We start from the raw sequence: 23,036 nt of genomic DNA on the forward strand, positions 1-23,036 counted from the left end.
GAGTTTGATGTCTATGGACAGTGCTCTAGATCAGTGTTTCTCAAACTCGGTCCTCAAGACACGCTAACAGTACAGGTTTTAAGTATATCCATGCTTCTGCACAGGTGATTTATTTAGTACCTCAGTCATTTTGATTTAACCATATGTGCTCAAGCATGAATATCCTTAAGATCTGGACTGTTAGTTAAGCTGGGTACACAAGGCAACATTTTGGCTAAGTTAAGATATCCTATTTCCCTGAGCTCCTAAACAAACAAAATACTATAGAGCATATACATGGTAAGATAAGACTAAGCACAATAGGACTTAGCATAAGATATAGCACAGATAGGGCTTCTCACTATTGTGATGACACAAATTGGATACAATATCGTATGTTAACATACACATGGTACAATATGCACTAGATCGTGTACTATCTAGCCAAAATTGAGCTGCATCTTCATCCAATACAGAACATTGGATCCGACCCGCAGAAGTGCGCACCATACTATATCGCATACAATATAGTGCATACACACGGTAAGATATAGTGCTATATCACACTATATATAGCCAGATAGTGTGCGATATAGTGCAAAAAATCTTACCGCGTGTACCCAGCTTCATACCCTCATTTAACACATGAAAACCGGTACAAATAAGGAAAGGGGCAGGGTCATGGGGTAAAAGGGGCGTGGCCATGCCCCCTTTCCTATACTTTCAATGTTAATTTGGAGAGATTTAAAAATCGGTACAAAGCTCTTTTTGGCAGGTACAGACCATAAAAAAGGTAGTGTACCTGCCAAAAAGGTACAGTTGGAGGATATGCAGCTTTAGTGTGTCTTGAGGACTGAGCATGAGAAGCACTGCTCTAGATTACCAAAGAACACTGCTGCATATGACAAGCTAAGCCATTTTCAGTCATCAAAACCCCTGTAGCACTTTACAAGTATCTAGAACTAATAGATTATCATGTGCCAGATAAAGATTAAAGACATGTACTGTATAGCCAATCCCATAAAGGCACAGAATGGTCAGCAGATCTCAGGCTATTATGACCTAGAGTCACATGGGTCAGGGCCACAGGATATTATCATTAGCGTAGCTGAGCCTTAAGCGTCACTACAGAACATGCTTAGAACTTCCAAAATAAACAAAACATATGGTTTTTTTTTTTGTATTAACATAATTATTAAATACATTATACTATTTATCTAATACTTTGGGTTTTCAGCAAGTAAAATAATATTACCTTATTGCTCTTAGCATCAGATTTATCAGTAACTAAAAGGTGCATTTGAAAGAGAACTAGTGTTTTCCGGCTGTGTGTATAATAAATAGGAGTGTTCTTGGTATTATTGTAGATAAAAGGTTTTTATGTTTAAAGTGAAAACAATATCAAGAAGTCATGTTCTGTTTATACAATGTTCTAGCAAAATGTATAACCAGTTATTTTACAGTAAATAGCTCCATGTGATTTACGTATATGTTCATTGCTCTACAGCAGTGAGAGCTGTCATGTCATTTCAGCAGTCCATTATCCTACAAGGGAAGTGCATGTTTATGATTCCATTGTAGAGAAGTCAAATGTCCTGATTATATACCACTCTTCTTGTTTTACACATCATTAAAGATTAACCCTTTAGATACAGTCAGGGGGAAATAAATTCCACTCAACTTTTACTGAAATATTTGTACATTCATTATAGGTCTAAAGCCAACACTGAATTTTGCAAAACATGTTTTTATTGCCTGGTATGTCAATGTGGAAAGTTATCCCATTCAATCACATCCACCTGCCACATGATTCATGTAACTCCTGGGTGTATTTGGCAACCTCCATAAAAGTTATACAAATGTGCACAATACGGTCTCCTACTCCCCCTTCCTTCCAGAAAGACCATTATCTTATGCTGCTGCATGTGACAGCACAGGTCCCATCAATACACCGGCAGTCTACACAGCTGCCGCCGAGTTCAGGCAAAACTATTTATTCTTTTTTTATCAAAAGCAAAATACATTTGTAAAAGAAGAATGGGCTATTAACAGTAGATGGCAATCTACATGACAGGTTTGTCATATTTTCTGAAATGACCACACATCTTTTTTCCCATTTACAAATATAATAAGCATCAACCATGGAGTTAAAAGTGCACATGGATATAATAAAGTGGATAATACATATTCTGTATTTCAGCTTCATAAGTCATGGTCTATGAGACATTAGCCTGGCACTTTATATTTTTCATACATTGCAATTACTGCAGAACTGAAGACTACTATTAATAATGCAGTGGCCATTACAGCATGTCATATGGCAACAGACACACAACCAGCTACTTGGGGGACACTATGGGGTCAATTTAGTAAAGCTTCTGAAAATGAAAAGTAGTTGCCCATAGCAACCAGATTCTGTTTATCATTTTTCTATTGCATCCTAGACAGAGTGCGATCTGTTGCTATGGGCAACATCACCACTTTTCATTTTTAGAAGCTTTAATAAATGTACCCATGTGTGTGTATATACAGTATGTATGTATGTATATATATATGTATATATATATATTGGGTTTCAGACAGTTAATATTAGGAATGTGCAACACACAACTGACCTCACACATGTATATTCACAATGTGACATCTCTCTGACAACTTACCTTCCTTCCTAGGACTGGCTCCCACGTCTACTCCTCATAAAACTATTACACTGTATGCAGAAAGGGGAATGTCACAGTCCAGAAAGCGCAAATAGGAATATACAGTCTTCAAATCTTCATGATCTCTCGTGGTCTGTCTGGGTCTGGCTTGGAGCAGAGGACACCATTGTGATCATTGAGTGTGTGGCACAGCTGTAAACCACAGAGGGAAACTTGCTCAGCTCCTGGATACAGCTGTAAGCTGCCTGCACAAGTCAAGCGGCTGAATGCAAATGCAACAGGTCTGTTCTGTTGGTGACAGAAGGAGCAGCTGATTTTCGTCTGCTAGCGCCACCTACTGGTCGTCGCCGCTAGATGCGGGGAGGTGCTGCTTTAAGGGTTCCCTATGGAAAAGCAGCTGTGAGCAGACAGACGTGCTCCTGTAATACAGTAGCTGAAGCCAAAATAAAAAGGCAGGTTCCTGGTAGCTCTGAGTTTAAAAGGCCCAGGAACAACTTCATCTGAAGGATTTCTATCGCAGCTTCGTTACACTTTTTCCATTTTAACCTTTAGCTGACAGACTGAATGAATCACGTTTAATACACCATACTGTATACTGTACCTGTATATTGTAATCATATATAATTAATGTCATATTGGTATAAAGCAATTGCAGGCAACAGTCACAATTTACCTTGCCTACTGTAAAACATTTACCTTAAAAGTATTTGTCTTTATTACATTGCTATAAATCACGTGTAATATAATGTGCAATGTAGTTTCTGCCAAAATGTTCAGAACTTGTAGAAATATTAATTTCCAGTAGACTCTGGGTAACGACGAGAGACTAAATATGAAACTTAAAATGGCAAAGCCACATGGTGTGACAAAGAACTAATTAGAGAGTATGGAAAGTCACTATTTGGCATTACTATATTACTGACTGAGAGGAATAATATATGTTATAACTGAAGGGTTTACACTTAGATACTGTATGTCCATCTGCTCTCTCATATGCAGGTGCTTATTCCAGTCAACAGACACTGACAGCCAGTGGCGTAAGTTTATCCCAGTTGCCCGGAGGCAAGAAAAATATTGGTCCCCCCCCCCCCATATATCATCCGTGAGCCAATAAGATGCCATTTTGAGATCCGAGTAACACCGAGTAAAACCGAACCCGCTCATCTCTAATTCTAACTATATGAAGCTACTACAAAACCGTTGCAACTAGGCAGATCTATGTAGGGGTCCAACCACACACCACATAGATCTGCTCAGTCACTCACAATACTGATTATTTCTCTGACAATTAATTTGCAAGTGTCATATCCAGGATTAGAACCCACAACCTTTTACACTGGTAGCATGCACCTTACTGGTGGAGATATCTACTCTTGCATAGGAAGTATGAGAATTCTAACTATATGAAGTTACTTGTAATTGTCAGAGAAATCTCTTCATATAGTTAGAATTCTCATGTTTCCTTTATAGGAGCAAATAGCTTCATCAGTAAGGTGTCTGCTTCCAGTATATCTATAATAAAGAGGGTGTGATTTGTAAGGTGCAGTGACTACTGGGGAAGTCGGCTACGGAAGAGATACCGGCTGCTGTCAATTAACTTAATTGGTTAATGTCGCTGAACACACTGAACAGGAGGAGAGGTGCCCCCCTTCAAAGCAGGAGCCCGGCGGCAGCTGACTCCGTTGCCTCCCAGAGTTCTGCCTCTGCTGACAGCTTTTCAGATTTGCTGAGTTCTGTAGAAATGCACTTTGTGATTTGGTGTATTCATACACAGGACTGGGGCTAGTGATATCACAGCAGCTGAAATGACTGTAATCTTTATTTTCCCTTCTGCAATGATAAGGATCGTCTCTGAGATTTTGGGGGACCCTTGCTAAAATAAAGCTGTAGAACCCAAACGCTGTCTCATATAGTATACATGCTGGTGATTTGTCATGCTGTTAGAATAACATGACAGTGTTGAAAGCCCAAACAAAACAAACAAACAAAAAACACCCCCCACACACAATTATTCAAACAAAATAAAGCATGAGCTCAAGCATGAATATCCTTAAGATCTGGACTGTTAGTTAAGCTGGGTACACAAGGTAAGATTTTGGCTAAGTTTGAGAAACACTGATCTAGAGCACTGTCCATAGACATCAAACTCACCAATTTCACCCGTTCCTCCTCACGGGTGAGGAGGAACGGGGACCCAGTGGACTCTTGCTGTGACATTTATCATCTATTCCTGGGACGCCTGTGGATTATCAGTTGTGCGTTTTTTGTCTGCTTGCATGTAGACCAAAACCTTTGGTAATAATCCATTTGGATCTACTGTCTTAAAGATATTTTTATGGATGTTTTGTCTTATTAAATCTGATAATACACTATTGGAAGCATTTCTCTTTTATATACTTGTCTGGCTGAGCATTGGTGGATATCGAGGCTGGCATTGACCGCTCCTTTATGAATGCATTAAAGTTTACATTTATGGTAGACCACTCTTGAGGGTAAGAGTCTATATATTTGGATTCTGTGAATTAAACAAAGGTGGAGATTACAGGGTTACACTATTGGACTGTTTCCTTCTCTTGTATGTCACGTTGGAAAAACATATTGGAGGACCGTATTTGGATCAAATTGGAATCGGCAGTGTCCACTCCCATATGTTTGAATAGTCTACGTATGGTAGACTTTCCTAGTGGTAAGAATCCAAGAGTAAACATCTATTCTGATAAAAAAGGACAAAACATAACTACACTTTGATGTTTTTTTAATGTATTTATGTCTTTGAATTAGAGAATGATTCCGTTGGGATTCTTAAAGTGTATAGCGCCTGAAGTACTTAGGGGGTCATTCCGAGTTGATCGCTAGCTGCCGTTGTTCGCAGCGCAGCAATCAGGCTAAAAATTGGCATTTCTGCGCATGCGCATGCACCACAATGCGCAGGCGCGACGTACAGGTACAATGAGCATCGTGGGTTTGCACAGAGTCTAACGAACATTCCTGTCGCATGGCCGAACACAGGAAGATTAACATTAAGTGGGCGTTTCTGGGTGTCAACTGACCGTTTTCAGGGAGTGCTTAGAAAAACGCAGGCATGGCAGAAAAAACGCAGACGTGGCTGGGCATTCGCTGGGCGGCTGTGTGACGTCAAAAGCCGTCCCTCCATCGTTAGAATCAACGCACACGAAGAGTAACTACAGGGCTGGTCTTGTTTTGCACAAAAAGATTTTGCAGGCGCTCTGCTGCACAAGCGTTCGCACTTCTGCAAAGCGAAAATACACTCCCCAGTGGGCGGCGACAATGCGTTTGCACGGCTGCTAAAAACTGCTAGCGAGCGATCAACTCGGAATTACCCCCTTAGTGTCTTTGCCTGTCAAAAGTTTCTTGGAGGTAAAAGGTGATATCTACTCACTGGGTGTGGGCTGCTTAAATACACTAGCGCTATTGGTTCTAACTAACATCTCTCTAGGAGTCTGTAGTGGTTTATGCTGATTCCCGGGCACCGCGCAAACTGCGCTGGCGGTCACCAGGGAATTTACAAGTGACGTAGCTGGAAATCTTCTGTGGTTGCCAATGCCATCATTACAGCTGGCCCCAGAAGACTTATAGACATACCACTTAAGTGGTTAAGCCTGTGAACCTTACTAACTCTTAAAGTGCATACACACGGTGCGATGTTTGCTTACGATTTTGACTATATAGTCATAATCGTAAGAAAAGTTAGCAAATGTCGCACTGTGTGTACACAGCTTGCGATACCGATGCCAGCTCCAATGGGGTCGGTATCACAATAAAAAATAGACTCTGAAGCCAAGGCAATTTTTACTATATTGTGTACAATCTAGTTTCAAGTATAGTCAAAATTGTATATAGGGGGTCAATCCGACCCATTCGCACGCAGCAGTCCTTCGCTGCAGAGCGAACGGGTCGGGACTGCGGCTGCGCGGCGCCTGCGATGCGTGCGCGTCGCTGCCTGGCGATGCCGCCAGCACTGAAAGTGATCGCAGCGGCGATCGCAAGAAGATTGACAGCGGGGAGGCGTTCCGGGGTGTCTACTCACTGTTTTCCGGGCGTAGAGATCTGAATGCAGGCGGGTCCAAGCATTTGGAGGGCGGATGTCTGACGTCAATCCCGGGACCTTCGTCACTGGATCTGTCGCACAGAGTCAGTAGGTCTCACCCTGGTCTTGTTTTGCAGGAAACTTTTTTAGCATAGCAGGGCTGCACAAGCGATCGCAGCCCTGTTATGCTAAAATACACTCCCCCATAGGCGGCGTCTAGTTGATCGCACGAGCAGCAAAATGTTGCTATGTGCGATCAACTTGGAATGACCACCATAGTCAAAATCGCACATAGTCAAAATCGCAAGTAAAGATAGTCAATATCGGTGGTTCTGGGCTCCGACGAGTTCAAGGTAAATCGCAAAGTCAAAATCGGCACTCAGTCAATATCTCACCGTGTGTATGCACCTTTAGAGCGTAAAATGGTGAGTGCAAGGGTGGGATGTACTAAAGGGAAAATAGTATATGGTAAAACCCCCATTTTCGGAGGGTTTACCGCATTTTCATATGTACTAACTCCTGGCCGCCAGGTTTTTGATGCCATCTTTTTGTGGCAATACCCTATAGATGCTTATGGGCTTCTTACCGCATCCCGCCACCACCACCCCGCGTCACTCACGCCGACCCCGCTCACCTCCGTTTAGAAAGCCTCCTGGTGCGGCTCCACGATGCTGGTGCGGCCCCCACCTCCTCCTCCCCCGCAGCACAGAAATTTGTCCTTCCGGCTGCAGGGGAAAATAGGAGGAGCCCGGTGACTCTCTGCACGCATCACCTCCCGAGTCTGGGAGGTGATGGAGACCACTGGAGACCCCTACAGAACACACCACCAATATCGCGGGGGGCCTCTGATACCACATTGCGATGTTAATCGCATATGTTAGTACATAAGCGATGAGCATCTCTGCGGTGGGCGGCGAGGGCCGGCGATGTATTTTAATACATCCTGCCCCAAAATGACCACAGGAATATGGAGAGGTGTACGAGTGTGCACTTCCTGTATAACAACACTTCCTGTATAACAAGTGGATGGTAATGACGTAACATTATAATACCCACATACAGCATACATCTCCACATAAGATAGTGTGATGTGTTATTGTTCATTGAGGGTAATTCTGAGTTGATCGCAGCAGGAACATTGTTAGCAGTTGGGCAAAACCATGTGCACAGCAGGGGAGGCAGATATAACATGTGCAGAGAGAGTTAGATTTGGGTGGGGTGTGTTCAAACTGAAATCTAAATTGCAGTGTAAAAATAAAGCAGCCAGTATTTACCCTGCACAGAAATAAAATAACCCACCCAAATCTAACTCTTTCTGCACATGTTATATCTGCCTCCCCTGCAGTGCACATGGTTTTGCCCAATTGCTATCAAAAATCCTGCTGCGATCAACTTGGAATTACCCCCATTGCACACTACTGCTAGCTAGCCTGGCTGACAGGGAATCAGCAACTAAACGGACTGGCAGAAAAAGTGTGCATTGCATACACAGGCATTATCACAGTCTTGTGCAATTGTGGGCTAAAAGTAGTGTCAGACTGGGGCATAAAGGGTCCTCCGGGAGAATGCCATTGTAGGGGCCTATGCTTAGGGGTGTGGCCAGCCTCTGTAGTGGGTGTGGCTCACCAACACAGAGGGTTGGCCAACCCTGGCTATCCAAGGACATGCGGTAAGGTAAATGGCTCAGGATTCACTGGTTAGTACCAGAGCAAAATTCACACACAATATACTGTATGAGCCATAGGGTTCATGTGGGCATTCTACAAAGATGCAGCAATATATATTGCTGAAAATTTGCTGAGTTTTGATAAGAGATGTGCAGACAAGGTAGGCGGGGAGGCACTGCCTCACCTGCCATAGGCCCTCATTCCGAGTTGATCGCTCGCTAGCTGCTTTTAGCAGCAGTGCACACGCTAGGCCGCCACCCTCTGGGAGTGTATCTTAGCTTAGCAGTAGTGCGAACGAAAGGTTAGCAGAACTGCGCGTAAAATTTTTCATGCAGTTTCTGAGTAGCTCGAAACTTACTCCTACCTTGCGATCACTGCAGACTGTTTAGTTCCTGGTTTGACGTCACAAACATGCCCTGCGTTTGGCCAGCCACTCCCCCGTTTCTTTAGCCACTCCTACGTTTTTATCTGGCACGCCTGCGTTTTTCAGCACACTCCCTGAAAACGCTCAGTTTCCGCCCAGAAACACCCACTTCCTGTCAATCACACAACGATCAGCAGTGCGACTGAAAAGCGTCGCTCGACCGTGTGTAAAACTGCATAGTTTTGTGTGAAAGTACTTCGCGTGTGCGTACTGCGGCCCGTACGCATGCGCAGAAGTGCCGCTTTTTCAACTAATCGCCGTGCTGTGAACGAAAGCAGCTAGCGATCAACTCGGAATGAGGGCCATAGTCTTTTTACTCCAGAGTTTTGACTTTAAAAATGATTAGAATAATACAAAGAAGATATTTCTAATGTATTATTTGTATTCATATACAGTACTTTATACGTTAGGATGACAGGAAAGGCTCTGCTTCTTCTGCCTCACTTCATCACACATCACTGCTATAAGCAAACCCTGCCCATTCAGAAGTTTCAGGTGTCTGTAGTGGAGAGGGGGGAATTAACAGTGCTGTAGCAGGGCACAAATTATACCAGGGCCGGTTCAGCACATCACATCACAATATTACAGACACAAGCACCGGCAGTAGGAAAATGGGTGTTGGCTACGTCCTTTGGATGTGCCCTGAGCCTCTCTCTATAGATACCCCACATTATATTAAGGGGATGTGGCCTTGGTGGACCGACATGTGGCTTGTTTGAGTCATGTTGAAGGAGCATTTGTGGCTATATCTGCATACCAGGGCCGTAACTAGGTGTGTGCCAATGGTGCCTTGCCCACAGCGCATATGCACTGTGGGAGCACCATCTGGCAGCACCACCCGTACGGCCACTCACACACACACTGCAGCTGCAGCACAATGCACCAGGATCCAAAGCTAGCTGCATTATAATGAGTCAATGACTCTTTATGTGCTGCCGCCTGAACTTACTCCGCGGCCCGCCGTACAGTATATACTTAGCGGCGCAGTGCTGCTGCCAGTGCAGCGATGGTTCGGCTGCAGGGAAAGGATTGGCCACAATTCCCTCTCCTCCGAGCTCCTCCCCCTCCTCTCATTGCTCTAACCATGGCTGTCCCAGGTACTCTCTGTCAGGCTGTCCTTACCGCCGGAACCGGGGCTCTCGTGATCGGAGGACCTGCTCAAGCGCCAGGGCGGTATCCTACTCTCTCCAGTGGCAGCTGTTATCAATGTTAGCAGGGTATAATAGAAGTCCACCTAACAGCTCTCAAGACCTTTAAGTGTAAATGTGACTGTGACTACAATTAAGGGAGCCAAAGGCTGCGCTCCATGCACCCAAGGTAGTGTGTCATCAGGAGGTTGGAGCTCGTGTGCAAGTTCAATACAGGTGAGACTAATGTGGCATATTGGGGGCACTGTGTGCCATAATAATGGGGCAATGTGTGGCAAATTATTTTGTCTCTGTGACTGTGTGGCATAAAAGTGGGGCACTATAGCATAATAATGAGCACTAAAGTGCAACAGAATCCGCTGCGCTACAGTATATAAGAAACTGTAAATAAATAATAAACAGGAGGACTCTGCTGGGGTAATGTGTAAAAAGGGGGACTCTACCTGCCTAATGTGTAAAAAAGGGGGACTCTGCCTGCCATTATGTGTAAAAAGGGGGACTCTGCCTGCCGTAATGTGTAAAAAGGGGGACTTTGCCTGCCTAATTTGTTAAAAAGGGGGACTCTGTCTGCCATTATGTGTAAAAGGGTGACTCTGCCTGCCGTTATGTGTAATAAGGGAGACTCTGCTGCCGTAACGTGTAAAAGGGGGACTCTGCATACCTAATGTGTAAAAAGGGACTCCGCATACCTAATAAGTAAAAAGGGGGACTCTGCCTGCCGTAATGTGTAAAAATAGGGACTTTACCTGCCGTAATGTGTAAAAAGGGGGACTCTAATTGCCGTAATGTGTAAAAGGGGACTCTACCTGTTGTACTGTGTAAAAGGGGACTGTGTAAAAGGGGACTCTACCTGGCGTACTGTATAAAAGGGAGATCTGTCTGCCGTAATGTGTAAAAGGGGACTCTGCCTGCCGTAATGTGTAAAAGGGAGGTCTGTGGCAACGCCCCTTCCCCATGAAGCCACTGGCCCTCTGTTTTGTATATGTGGGTGTGTGTGTGTGGGGGGGAAGGTGACAATGCTGCTTCCTGCACACAGCACTAAAATATCTAGTTATGTTACGGCACTGCTGCATACTATAAGGAATATACTAAAATTGTTTCTTTACGGTTACACAGTAACAAGTTGTGCACTATAAAGTAAAAAAGCAAATAAAGCCTATAAAATCACAATACCAAGTTATGATAAAATGTTCAATATAACTGACAGATATGGCTATACTGTTGGCCTATGCTATGTGATCAACATAACAGACGTATTGAGAAAGTCGAAGCTCTATAAGATTTGGTTCCAAAATAGTGTCATGTCTGGGGCATATGCCGTGAGCCATTGTCAAATAATTAAGACTTCCAATCAGTTTCTCTTTATTCTCATTAAGCAATGGTAAGGGGAAGAAATATGTGATAGCGGTCCAATTTTAGTACAGTGTGAACCTGCAGTACAGGTTCACACAGTACTAAAATAAATCAGACTTGTCATTGGACGTTTTAATGCTTTTCGTAGTTTCATGGTGAGACTTTCCACTGGCTATAACCTGAAGTGGAACCTTGATAAATCAGTTCTCTCTCTTTCTCAATTCTGTTGTGCATAATAATAAAATATTAAATGTGAGATTTGTACCGGAGCCACAGAAAACACCTTTATGGTTGATGTATCTTCATTAAACCAGAAAGGACCCAGATCTGCAAATGAGTCGCAACACTTTGGCTATTGGATATAGCCATGCAGTTGTTAGCTCTGCTTTGCCAATATTTATTTTAAGGCAAAGTCTAGTGTTCTTGAGCATCAATTAGCTGACTATTCAGGGTTCACACTGGCTAATATTAGACATATGTCTCTTTGTGAAGGGACAGTCCTTATTATACATCTCAATCCCCTTGTCACCCTTTCCACCCTGAATTCTTTCTGTTTTAAGGCTGGTGAATAATGTTGTGTGGGGATTTATTACACTGGCTCATAAGAGTGTCAGTTTGCCTCTTAAATGTATGAAATCCTACATGGTGCACATTATCTTATGTCTTTGCTTTGCGGTGTATTTGGCTTACTAAAATACTAACTTGTGTTTTATGGTTTGTTTGTTTGTTTGTTTGTTTGTTTGTTTGTTTGTTTTTTATTCAGTTATCTGCTATGGTCAGTTTGTACATTACTAAACATAAAAGTAGTTCTCTTCATATCCAATCTTCTTCAACCATTCACAATGGGTATAATAATATAAGCATAGTTGAACATAGGTTAATGATACTCTCACTCATGGCATTGTTGTTAGAAGAGGAGCGTAGTGACTAAATAGGAATGGAGAGGGTTAAACATCTGAGGCTGGGAATGGCATTGTGGGTATAAGGTGATAGGATTATCCAATAGGGATACAGGGATAGAAGGGGTAGTTTCATTCATTAGGACTAGCTGGAGGAGGAGTCAGCCTCTTTCTTCTGGTCTTCCCGCCCTCCCTTCCCTTTTTAGTTTGTGCGGGTGGCTTTTGCGTTAGCTGTTTTGTCGGGAAAGAACGGCAGGATACCTGTTTTAGGTCATAGATGGATTGTTTAGTTGATTGATTCATAGTTGTTTGGTGCGCTCATCTTCGTTGACTGTGTATAATGGCTGGACCACCTAAACGGGGGCAGCGAAATCACCCAGACGGGTGGGTAGTCATGGTAGAAGGTTGAGTGGACACCTTTTTGTTGTTAGTTTGTTTGGGAAGTATGTTGCAGTTTTGCGGTTTGGGGAATGAGTTCTAGCCGTTCTTTCTTTGCCACTATTATCTAATCATTTTCTTTACAGCTAATTAAAGTTTACAGTTGTTTAAATAAATCAGCTAACATTTCTCTGCCAAATCTAAGTCTCCGTGTCGTTATTTTATGTAAGATAAAGTGTTTGGGTTATGATTCATGTACAAGCTAATTCATCAGCCGTTAGGATGTTTAATGATGCACAGTAATACCATAATGTATATAAGCAGTACCACTGTGTAGCATAATGTGAATAAAGGGCACTACTGAGTGATGTAATGTAAGTAAGGGGCACTGCTATGTGGTGTACTATGAATCAGAGGCACCACATGCGCTGTAATGGGAATAAGATTGTGCTACTGGGTGGCATCATTTGATGATGACCAAGCCCCTTCCTTGTGAGACCACTGTCCCTTTATAAAGTATAGGAGGTAATGCAAAAATGTATAGTTTGCAGGGGGATGCCAAACACCCTAGTACTGGCCCTGGCTCTGCCTAATGGGAGGTGGGGTGGGGGGGGGGGGGTAGGTGGGGGGGTAAATGAGTTCCACCACTTCTCCTGGCAGTCCTGACTGCCAGAGTATTAACAAACCAGCCCCATTCATCTCTATTCCATCCAAAGTCTACCTGCAAGATGCCAAATCTATTTCAAGATTGGCTTACTGACTTTCAGGGCCCAAGGTACATGAAGCAGCTTCTGATTCCATACTGCCCCACTTGATTACTGTGATCTGTAGAAGAAAGACCTTTAGCACTACCTAGATTCAAGCATTTCCTTAATGTCTCTTTAGTATCTCCATGTTCCTTATATTTTATGAAAAGCTATTCTGTTCTTCATTGTTTCTGTACAGTATTGCGTTCACTCAATCTGTTAAGTGCCTTGAGTACTATTGGAGAAGGAGCACTATAAATACAATTATTATTATTATATTGACTTTAAGTTCACTATCTCACAGTAAAGAAACACTTTTTGCCCATTTTTTATAGCTTGTCTTTGCCATGTGAGTGGAAACAAGTATACTAATGATACTATCTAGAAACTCAAAGTCTTCTGAGAAACAACAAAATAGGTATAATTGAAGTGGGTGCTGCATACATAATTACTTATATTGATGTTGGAATGTGGACAGCCTGAAAAGAGTCAAAATAGACTCAGCAGCAACATGGTTAACAAGGGTCATAAACACTAAAATGCACATTAGAGAATCTGTCAAGAGGGGACTCTTATCTTTTTCTATTAGGATTCTATCATAGAGCACAATTAAAACAAATAATTGAGCTCAGTTTGGGTCAGTGACGTCCGAGTTCGGCAGCCGTGCGGGACTTTTTTTTTTTTTTTTTAAAGGAGCCATCACTTACAAGGTCCTTGTAAGTGATTTCCCCTTTAAAAACAAAGTCCCCGTTCGCCGCCATCCCGCACGCCTACTGAACTCGGGCGTTATTTCAGCCACCCCATGACCTGTAAACTGTGTTACCATTGTATACTTATCCCAAAAGCTCTTATGCCTCCTTTTCTCCATTCTGTATAGTTACATATTTTGCAATCTAGAACACTTTCTACCAGTGACGTGCGGTGGGGCACGTCCCTGCTTTCTACGCTGGCTATCTTCTAATCTCTGACTTATTGTAGGTGCTTAGAACAGGGATATCTACAGCAGTATGACTAATATGAGATGTGAGAAATACCATCTATCACATACTAATACAATGCCTGTTCAATGTGACCTTAGATATATTTAGTCAGATTATTATAATTTATAATGCGTTAAAAATCACAGGATTTATATTTCTTATTTATTTTCCCTTATTAAATAACATGAGTGTGTTTAACACATAACTAAAGTATCATTGGGCCATTCTATGATAAATAGAATTCCCAATGTATAATCTAGGTAATGGGGAAGGGAGGGAAAATAAGTATATGACTCAGAAATCAGTGCATTATATTGCAGCACGCACTCACCATCACATCCCATTCGTATAAAAAAAATATACTTTTCTCAATAATTCAAAATTAATAATAAACAGTTTCAAGCCATAGCTGCCTGCTCTCTCAGAATGTATAGACCGTGAAGTGGGTAGTCAGGGTTTGGGGACGTGATATTCAGTAAATAATGTAATTGTGACCTCAGTCCCTGCTGCTCCGATGCGACAAGTCATGGCACTGAGCTGTAGGAGCGGGTCTGTAATGTTACTACTGACTGCGACACATCCTAAAAACCACCCATCTGCACCTGCTCTCACGGATCTCGCAGTGAGCTTTAATAAAATATTGTACCAGCCAGCAAGAATATGAGATAAATCTACTAAACAACTGCTTTTGTGTGTTTAAGCCCAACATTGAAAACAGAAATAATATTAAAAGCATAAAATGTTGTGTTTTGCCTTTAGTATCATCATTTAAATCCAGACGAATGCCCTTATTTATCAATGAGTGATAAATTTCACTGTGAGTGATAAACTGCACCAGCCAATCAGCTCCTAACTTCCATGTCACAGGCTGTGTTTGAAAAGTGACAGTTAGGAGGTGATTGGATGGTGCAATTTATCACTTACAGGGAAATTTAACACTCATTGATAAATAAGGGCATATAACATGCCGCTTACTAATTTTACCCCTATGTATCTTAACTAAAAAAAGCATAAATAAAGTAAAACTACTGTATATACTGTATGCTGTATAAGAAAACCAATGAAAATGAATGACAATAAATCTTCAGGAGGATCCAGTATCATATACTGTCAGACGGATGCCGCCTGTCAGTATACCGACAGCGGCATCCCGTCTGCTGGAATCCCGGAAGCAAGTCCCTTTGTGGGCCCAGTGGCTCGCCTCGCTCACCACAGGTTCTGTGGGAATACAGCGCCGGTGTCGGGCTTCCGTCCGTTGGCAAAATGCCGGCTGTTGGGATTCCGGCATCGATCTCCTGAACGCCGGGAACGACAGCCGGCATTTTAACTGCATCCCCTTCAGGAACTGAAAGTTGCATTATTTTACAAATACAAATCTGTCTCTCTAGCTCGTGTTGTCTTTCCACAAATTCAGGCCTGGTGGTCAGATAGAATGTCCACCCAGACAGGGCATGTATGTATAAATGAACCCGCCATCAAAATCTCCCAAAATTCTTTTTAAAGAATGGCAAGTATGTAACAACTTACTTATGTGCTTTATGGTCCTAAAATAGTCTATTTCTCAAAGAAAGTCACACTGATGTATTTACAACTTCAAATAAGCATTTGTCGAGTTGACTGAGTGGTAAAAATTGAAATATTTCCAAAATCCATGCAGATGAATGTATTGTATATGCAAGTACACCTGGCGAAGGATTTCTAAATGGATATTATAAATCTATTTCTATGTGATGGAATGATGAATATATCTAAATTAAAACACTGTATCTTTGTAAAATGTTTTGTTTGCGGTTTGCAAAGCACCACACATAGCAAGTGGTTATCCGAGGTTTATGTTCAGAGGCTAAAAGCTCAGACAGCATCCGATGTGTGGCGACTGAAAAATTACAAAACGCGCGCAGATTACCACATGGCAAACTAAAAGTTTCCAGTTGAAAACTAATTCCCTCTAAGTGTGCGGATGTGTATTAGCTCTCATAACACACAGGATAGTGACCACACAACCTTTATAAAACTCCTACCACTACCTCACTATTTTGGATAGGGGTCGAGATGAGTGAAGGCAGAGGAATGGAGAACTGCATAGATGTTATTAGTAAGTAATTGAAAATATGATGGCGCTGTTGCCAATGCAACATGCCTTGGAATAGCATTTAGCTATCCCAAAGGTAACCATTTGATATGGATATCAGTGCACATGAGCAGTGAAGCCAGTAATCACACCTACACAAAGGTTCTATACTGTGGACAACGCTTCTGGGAGTCCACAGCGGAATTTACAGAAACTATTGATAAGCCATCGGAAACAGGCATGTGATGGTAGCGACCATCACAATCCCAGCATCAAATGGAAAAACCATTTCCATTGAATCAGGAGCATCAATGGTTGCCAACCACTGGTTTCCAATGGCCATTCTTATGAATTATTAATTTCTAAGAGGTTTTTGTTGTGCTAGTTACCTGTTCGTTATTCTTACTGTTTGCTTTGTTTTTGGTTATTTTTATTTCAAGCAATAACTGTGGTGGGTGTCTTTGTATTGTGTTGGGTGGGAGCTATGAAGAAGGAGAGCGCTTCCTACCAGAGGGTTTGTGGTGGAGGAAGAAAGGGAAGTGGACCAGGAAGTGACAGAAGAGATGCAGGAGGATAGAGAGGAATCAAGTGGGGATGACAATGGCCAGGTGGCCAAAATAAAGTATTTTATTCTCTAATAGTGGTCTGTTATGATCACATTGTAGAGAGTCAGGCTGCATAGACAAATGCTGGTTGTGGAATGTGCCTTGCTATGTTGTAAATGCAATTAAAAGGGCAATAAAATGCACTGTGACATTGTAAGGGGCTGTATGCAGGCATCTAGATGTGTCACAAAATAAATGTATCAGAGGAAAGAAAGTAGAAGGCATCCTGCCCATGGGGGATTTCGAAGGTCCCAATATGCACGAGAGAAGTATGCCTCCCACACATGACCAGGCTGGGGAGTATACCCACGGTTTTACCCATTAATACAGATGGAGCCTTGCTCATCTATGCTGTCTAGGGCGTTAGTACCGATCACGGAGTCACAGTGTGCCTGGGCGCAAAGCGGTGTGCCTAGTCGTAGGAAGGTTCACATGGCCTTTGGCGTTACCGGTGAGTGTAATACCTGCGACCATCCACCAGACGTCGCCTTTTAAAATCACCATTGCGCATGTGTGGGGTTTCCATTGAAATACACTATAGCGCAGGGGTGAGGAACGTCCGGCCCACGAGCCGTATAAGGCCCACACATCCTCTTCATCCGGTCCGGTGGCCAGTGCTGCAGCCGCTGCTATGTGAGGGGAGGAGAGCGCAGCGCAGAGCCTCTCCTGCCCCTCAATATGCTCAGTGATCTCTGGTCTCCAGTGGCAGCGGCGGCGGGGTGAATCTCACTGGTTTGTTAGCCAGTCAGAGGTCGCGGACCTGCAGCCCCAGCTCCTGATTGGCTGCCGGTACACGAGCTCTGATTGCCTAATGAACCGATGCCTCATTAAAGATACCCGCCGCCAAAGACCGGACTTCAGGGAGCATTGAGGGGCAGGAGAGGCGCTGCGCTCTCCTCCCCTCACATAGCAGAGGCAGCGGTGAGCAGCGGGGGGGTGTCATTGTGGGGCAATGTGTATCTGGCACTGTGAGGCAATGTGTATCTTGAACTGTGGGGCAATGTGTACCTGGCACTGTGGGCAATGTGTATCTGGCACTGTGGGGCAATGTGTATCTGGCACTGTGGGGCATATGTGTATCTGGCACTGTGGGGCAATGTGTATTTTGCACTGTGGGGCATATGTGTGTCTGGCACTGTGGGGCATATGTGTATCTGGCACTGTGGGGCAATGTGTATTTTGCACTGTGGGGCAATGTGTATCTCGCACTGTGGCGGCATATGTGTATCTGGCACTGCACTACTGGGGCATATGTGTATCTGGCACTACACTACTGGTGGTATATGTGTATCTGGTACTGCACTATTGGGGGCATATATGTATCACACCTCATTTAACTTGGCCACGCCCCATGTGACATGTGGCCACACCCATTTATTGGTGCGGGTGCGCCTTCGATGCGCGCACACAGTACCACTAAGGGGCATAGCTACTGGGGCATATCTACGGGGCATAACTAATGGGGGCATATCTACTGTGGCATAACTACAGGGGGCATAACTACTGGGTGCAGGCTAATTATTAAGTTGATAATTTTTGTATGGCCCCCGAAGGATTTTATAAATATCCAAATATCCCTTGGTAGAAAAAAGTTCCCCACCCCTGCTATAGCGCAAGAACTACTTTACTGTACACTGTATGGGCAATGCTGTACGAGTGTCTCATTATGCTATTTAAAATACACTGCGGTAATGAGCTCCTGTAGACAAACCAATAAATCAAAATAGTGTATACAGACACAAACTAATATGTTAAAGCTATGGTCCATTGACGTTAGGGATATGTGAGCATCCAAGTCCCATAGCCAATACAGCATAAGCAATACCAATGGGAAGGGATCACTGCATACATTTACACATGAGCTTGTGTGTCTGTCACCAGGCATCATGGCTAAGTGGTGAAGTGTGCTGCGCCCCATGCTCTGAGTCCCGGGTTCGATTCCCAAAGTGCGAATGCCTGTTTTTTTTTTTCCTGACACCTTATTAATTGTATTTTTTTTTAAATTTTAACATACCTTCACATTCAATAGAATTATGCACACAGGTTTTACATGAATCCGGGCAATGCAGTAGGAGCGTCTCATTACGCTATTTAAAATATACAGCGGCTATGGGGATAAGCGAGCTGTGGGCACCGTATGTTACATACTGTAGCAGGCCAGACTCGATCGCAGAGTGGGTTCACAAAATGGCTGCCGTTTGAGACCCAGTGCCTCATGGAAGCCCACTGCTATGGAGCGAGTGCCAGTATAAGTTTTGCATGAATCAGAGCAATGCTGTAGGAGTGTCTCATTATGTTATTTCAAATACACTGCGGCAATGAGGTCCCATAGAAAAACCATTGACTTTAGGGATATGTGAGTGTTCAAGTCCCAAGCCAATACAGCATAAGCAAAACCAAAGGGAAGGGATCACTGCATACATTTACACATGAGCTTGTGTATCTGTCACCAGGCGTCGTTGCCAAGTGGTGAAATGTGCCACGCCCCATGCTCAGAGTCCCGAGTTATATTCCCAAAGTGTGAATGCCTATTTTATATTTTTCCTGACACTTTATTAATTTTTTTGATTTTTATTTTAACATACTCACACATTCAATAGAATTATGCACACAGGTTTTACATGAATCAGGGCAATGCTGTAGGAGCATCTCTTTACGCTATTTAAAATACACAGCGGCTATGGGGATAAGCGAGTTCTGTCGCAACAAACTGCCTGCTGTACTGTACTGCATTTGCATCTGGGACGCATTTGTGTGTTTATAAAAAAAATCTGTATGCAGAGGGGCATGGCCTAGCCTGCTAGGAGATGGATGTAGGCTTGTGGAGCTCTTGGCATTTGTAGGCTTTCAGCGGCTCCTATCCCTCTCCACAGTGTGCCCAGACTCTCATACCCACCCCACTTAACTGCCCCCAGTGCCCGGTTTTGGAGGATTCATGCCGTGGAGACGGGGGACGCATCTGCCATCCTCGTGGGTTGCAGCCTGTGTGCCTCCTCACAGCCGGGATCTTGATTCCGGGAAGGGGTGCGGCGGCGCTCACCCATGGTGTGCACAGCCGGCGGAGCGCATAACAGCGGGGGACCTGTGGCAGTCCCGGCTCTGACTTCGGCTGTGCAGCTGCAGCAGCGGCAGGCAGACAAAGCACTTCTCCTCCTCCGTACTATGCACGGCTGCCATCTTGTCGGCTCACTGCCGAGGTGCTCCACTGACCCCTCCTCATAAGGTTATAGGAGTGCTCGGTTTGCTGGCTGGACTGTTTCCTGCGCCTCCTCCCTTCATAGACCATCTGGAGGTGCCCTGGGTCCCTCTTATAAGTCCCCTGCACCCTCTGCCTTGTTCCCAGATCCTTTCCTGAATCCTGGAGACCTGCACCTACTAGGCCTGTCTGTGGCCTCCACAGGACTCTGCAGCTGCGGCTTGGATTTTAGAGCCCCGCATGCCCGCCCTCAGTGCTCCCCACGCTGCGACTGTGGCTGGCTCCCAGCGGATGGGCCAGCGGTTTGTGTCCTGGGCCTCTGCCCTGTAGGGCTTGTGAAAACGGAGCCTGGGAGACTCAGCGTTTGTGGTAAGAGGCTTTGCCATCTGTGATTTTTCTCTCTGCCCACTTGCTGCATAGAGGCCACAGGCATCACGCAGCATCATTTGGGTGTTTCCCTGACACACCCTGAATAACACTGGCTTCATTTATCCCCCTCTGAAACATGTTGGTGTGGGTCGTTACACCCCTCATACTCCTGGCTGCAGGACTCATACCATACCATGACAGCCTCACCTGATGGACCGGCGGGACCTGAGCTCTTTGCTCCTCAGCATACCCTTTTATCTCTGTGGGTCTGCTGGTCTATTGTGGTCTCCGGTCACGTATTGCTCCTAGACACAGACCTGGGTCTTTCAATTTCCCTCCAGTGACTTAACCTCCTGTGGAATTACGTGAGTCGGGGCCCCAACTTGGGAAAGTTAACATTGGAGAATACGACATTGCACCTTTCCCTTGCTACGTAATCTTCTGTACAACTGTCTGCTACCAGGCTGTAAACTGATGCCTACCTATGTTTCATTAACCTTTAGTTGCTGGCTCGTAATGCCTAGTCTGCCTCCAGCTATATGATGCCATTCTGAGTTATCTTCCTCTCGCCTGTGAGACCTCCATTGCCTATCGTTACCTGCCCACAGAATCACACTGACTTTTACTTTTGGTCCTGTTATTTGTTACTCACTACTCCATTCCTCTGTCACTCATCATGCCTCCTAAATGAAATAAACTTTCGGCTCTTGCGCCCCCTATTAAATTTGCTTCTCTCCGTACTCCTGAACCAGTGCTTCATGGGAAGACAGTGGCTGCATCTGCCTCCCCAACTATTCCCACAGTGTACTCTAGGCCTGGTCCTGAACCTTCTGCTGATGCTCCCTTACAGTCGTTACTCTTCATAAAATACTTCAAGCTCTCCGGACCAATCTCACATGGTCAACCTGGACTATGTTCGCGATTGTAGGTACATCCAAAGTATGAGTCATAATAACTAGGAGGGGCATTAAGATTTATAAAAGATAGTCATAATAGCTCTTAACTGACTATCCATTAGAATGTGCAGCATATACAGGCTCTTTGTCCTATGAAAGATTATACAAGAGTACCACACTAATATTGGAGAATATCCGGTACCTATATCCATAAAATATCGCTGAACACCGTCATTATATTATATATGGTAACACACATAGAGTAATAGCATTTGTATAGGGGGTCCACTTTTTATTGATGTTGCAAGAACTCTTTGGAATAAATAGGAAACACTTGTAACGAGATTTTACCACTAGAGACGGTACAAATAATCTACAAATTTATTGAGAATTACTTGCAACCCCTAGTTGCGTCTCATAATGACCTTCTCACCTCCCATAATTCGTCTGGCGGAGCTTTCAGATGTTAAGGACAAGCTGGCTGACTTGGAGGATAGGTCCAGAAGAAACAATATCAAGATAAGAGGCGTTCCAGAAACAGTACCGAATTCTGACCTTCAGGACTTTGCTCTGAACCTTTTTAAAAGGTTGCTCCCGTCAGCAGATGATCGGGACTTGCTGATTGATAGGATTCATCATCTTCCTAAGCCTCGCTCTGCTCCCAGCAGTGTCCCCCGGGATACTCTTCTGCACCTTAATTTCTTTCATATCAAGGAGGACCTCCTCAAGGCTGCCCGCTTGGCGGATGATACCGACATCCTAAAAAAATCTGTTTACAGTAGTACTGTACTGTATACAGTAAGTTATTTTGAAATTATACACAGAATATAAGCATGTTACATACTGTACTGTATCATATGATTCAGCAGGAACTGCTTGTGCGACTTAGTACATTTATATGCCTCTAAGACACATTTCTTGTGTAAAATAATTTAAAAATGACATGTACAGTACCTGTACAGTACTGTACATGGAGCATTTTTTACAGATCCAAGTTTTTTTTTATTCACAATGTACTGAACAGTGTTTCTCTGTTGCTTGAAAACTGACTTACTGCACAGTATATTTACAGACCAAACTATCAAACATTTTTTTTTGCCATAATAGAATATGTATAAAGAACCATATTAAAGAAGCAAATTAAGAAAAATCACAAAGCATGGCTACTGTACTGTAAAACTCATAGTCTATGGCATTTCAAGCCGGGGGAAGGGACTAGAGAGGCCCTGAGTGAATGTACATTAAACAGCACTGTAAGTGCTTTCTGTATACCGTATGAAGTACTGTACAGTACTGTGCTACGGATTTTGCATAGCAGAAGCTCAGACAGTTAGCTATGGAAACTGGTCTTTTCCTGTGTGCCTAATTCTATTGAATGTAAGGTTATTAAATGTATGAATGTTATAAAAAAATGTTTTTAATAAAGTGTAAAAAAAACCCCAAAACATTGCACTTTGGAAATCGAACCCGGGACTCTGTTCATGGGGTGCTGCACACCCTATCATTATGTTATGACACCTGGTGACAGAAACGCAAGCTCATGTGTAATGTACAGTAAGCAGTGATCTCTTCCTATTGGTTTTACTTGTGTTGTATTGGCTACGGGACTTGGACACT

The 23,036-nt window shown here is 43.6% G+C and overlaps 1 protein-coding gene across 1 annotated transcript in view; it reads right to left on the bottom strand.

Moving 5' to 3' along the window:
• ADAMTSL3 (ADAMTS like 3) overlaps positions 1–2,931 on the bottom strand; it is a 788,444-nt gene extending 785,513 nt beyond the window's left edge. Inside the window, exon 1 of the mRNA XM_063925941.1 lies at positions 2,640–2,931. The gene's annotated coding sequence lies outside the window, so the exon portion shown is untranslated. The remainder of the gene's footprint in view (positions 1–2,639) is intronic.
• Positions 2,932–23,036: the final 20,105 nt, after the last annotated feature.

Source organism: Pseudophryne corroboree, chromosome 6 (assembly GCF_028390025.1).
Source record: "Pseudophryne corroboree isolate aPseCor3 chromosome 6, aPseCor3.hap2, whole genome shotgun sequence".
Classification (NCBI taxonomy): Eukaryota; Metazoa; Chordata; class Amphibia; order Anura; family Myobatrachidae; genus Pseudophryne; species Pseudophryne corroboree.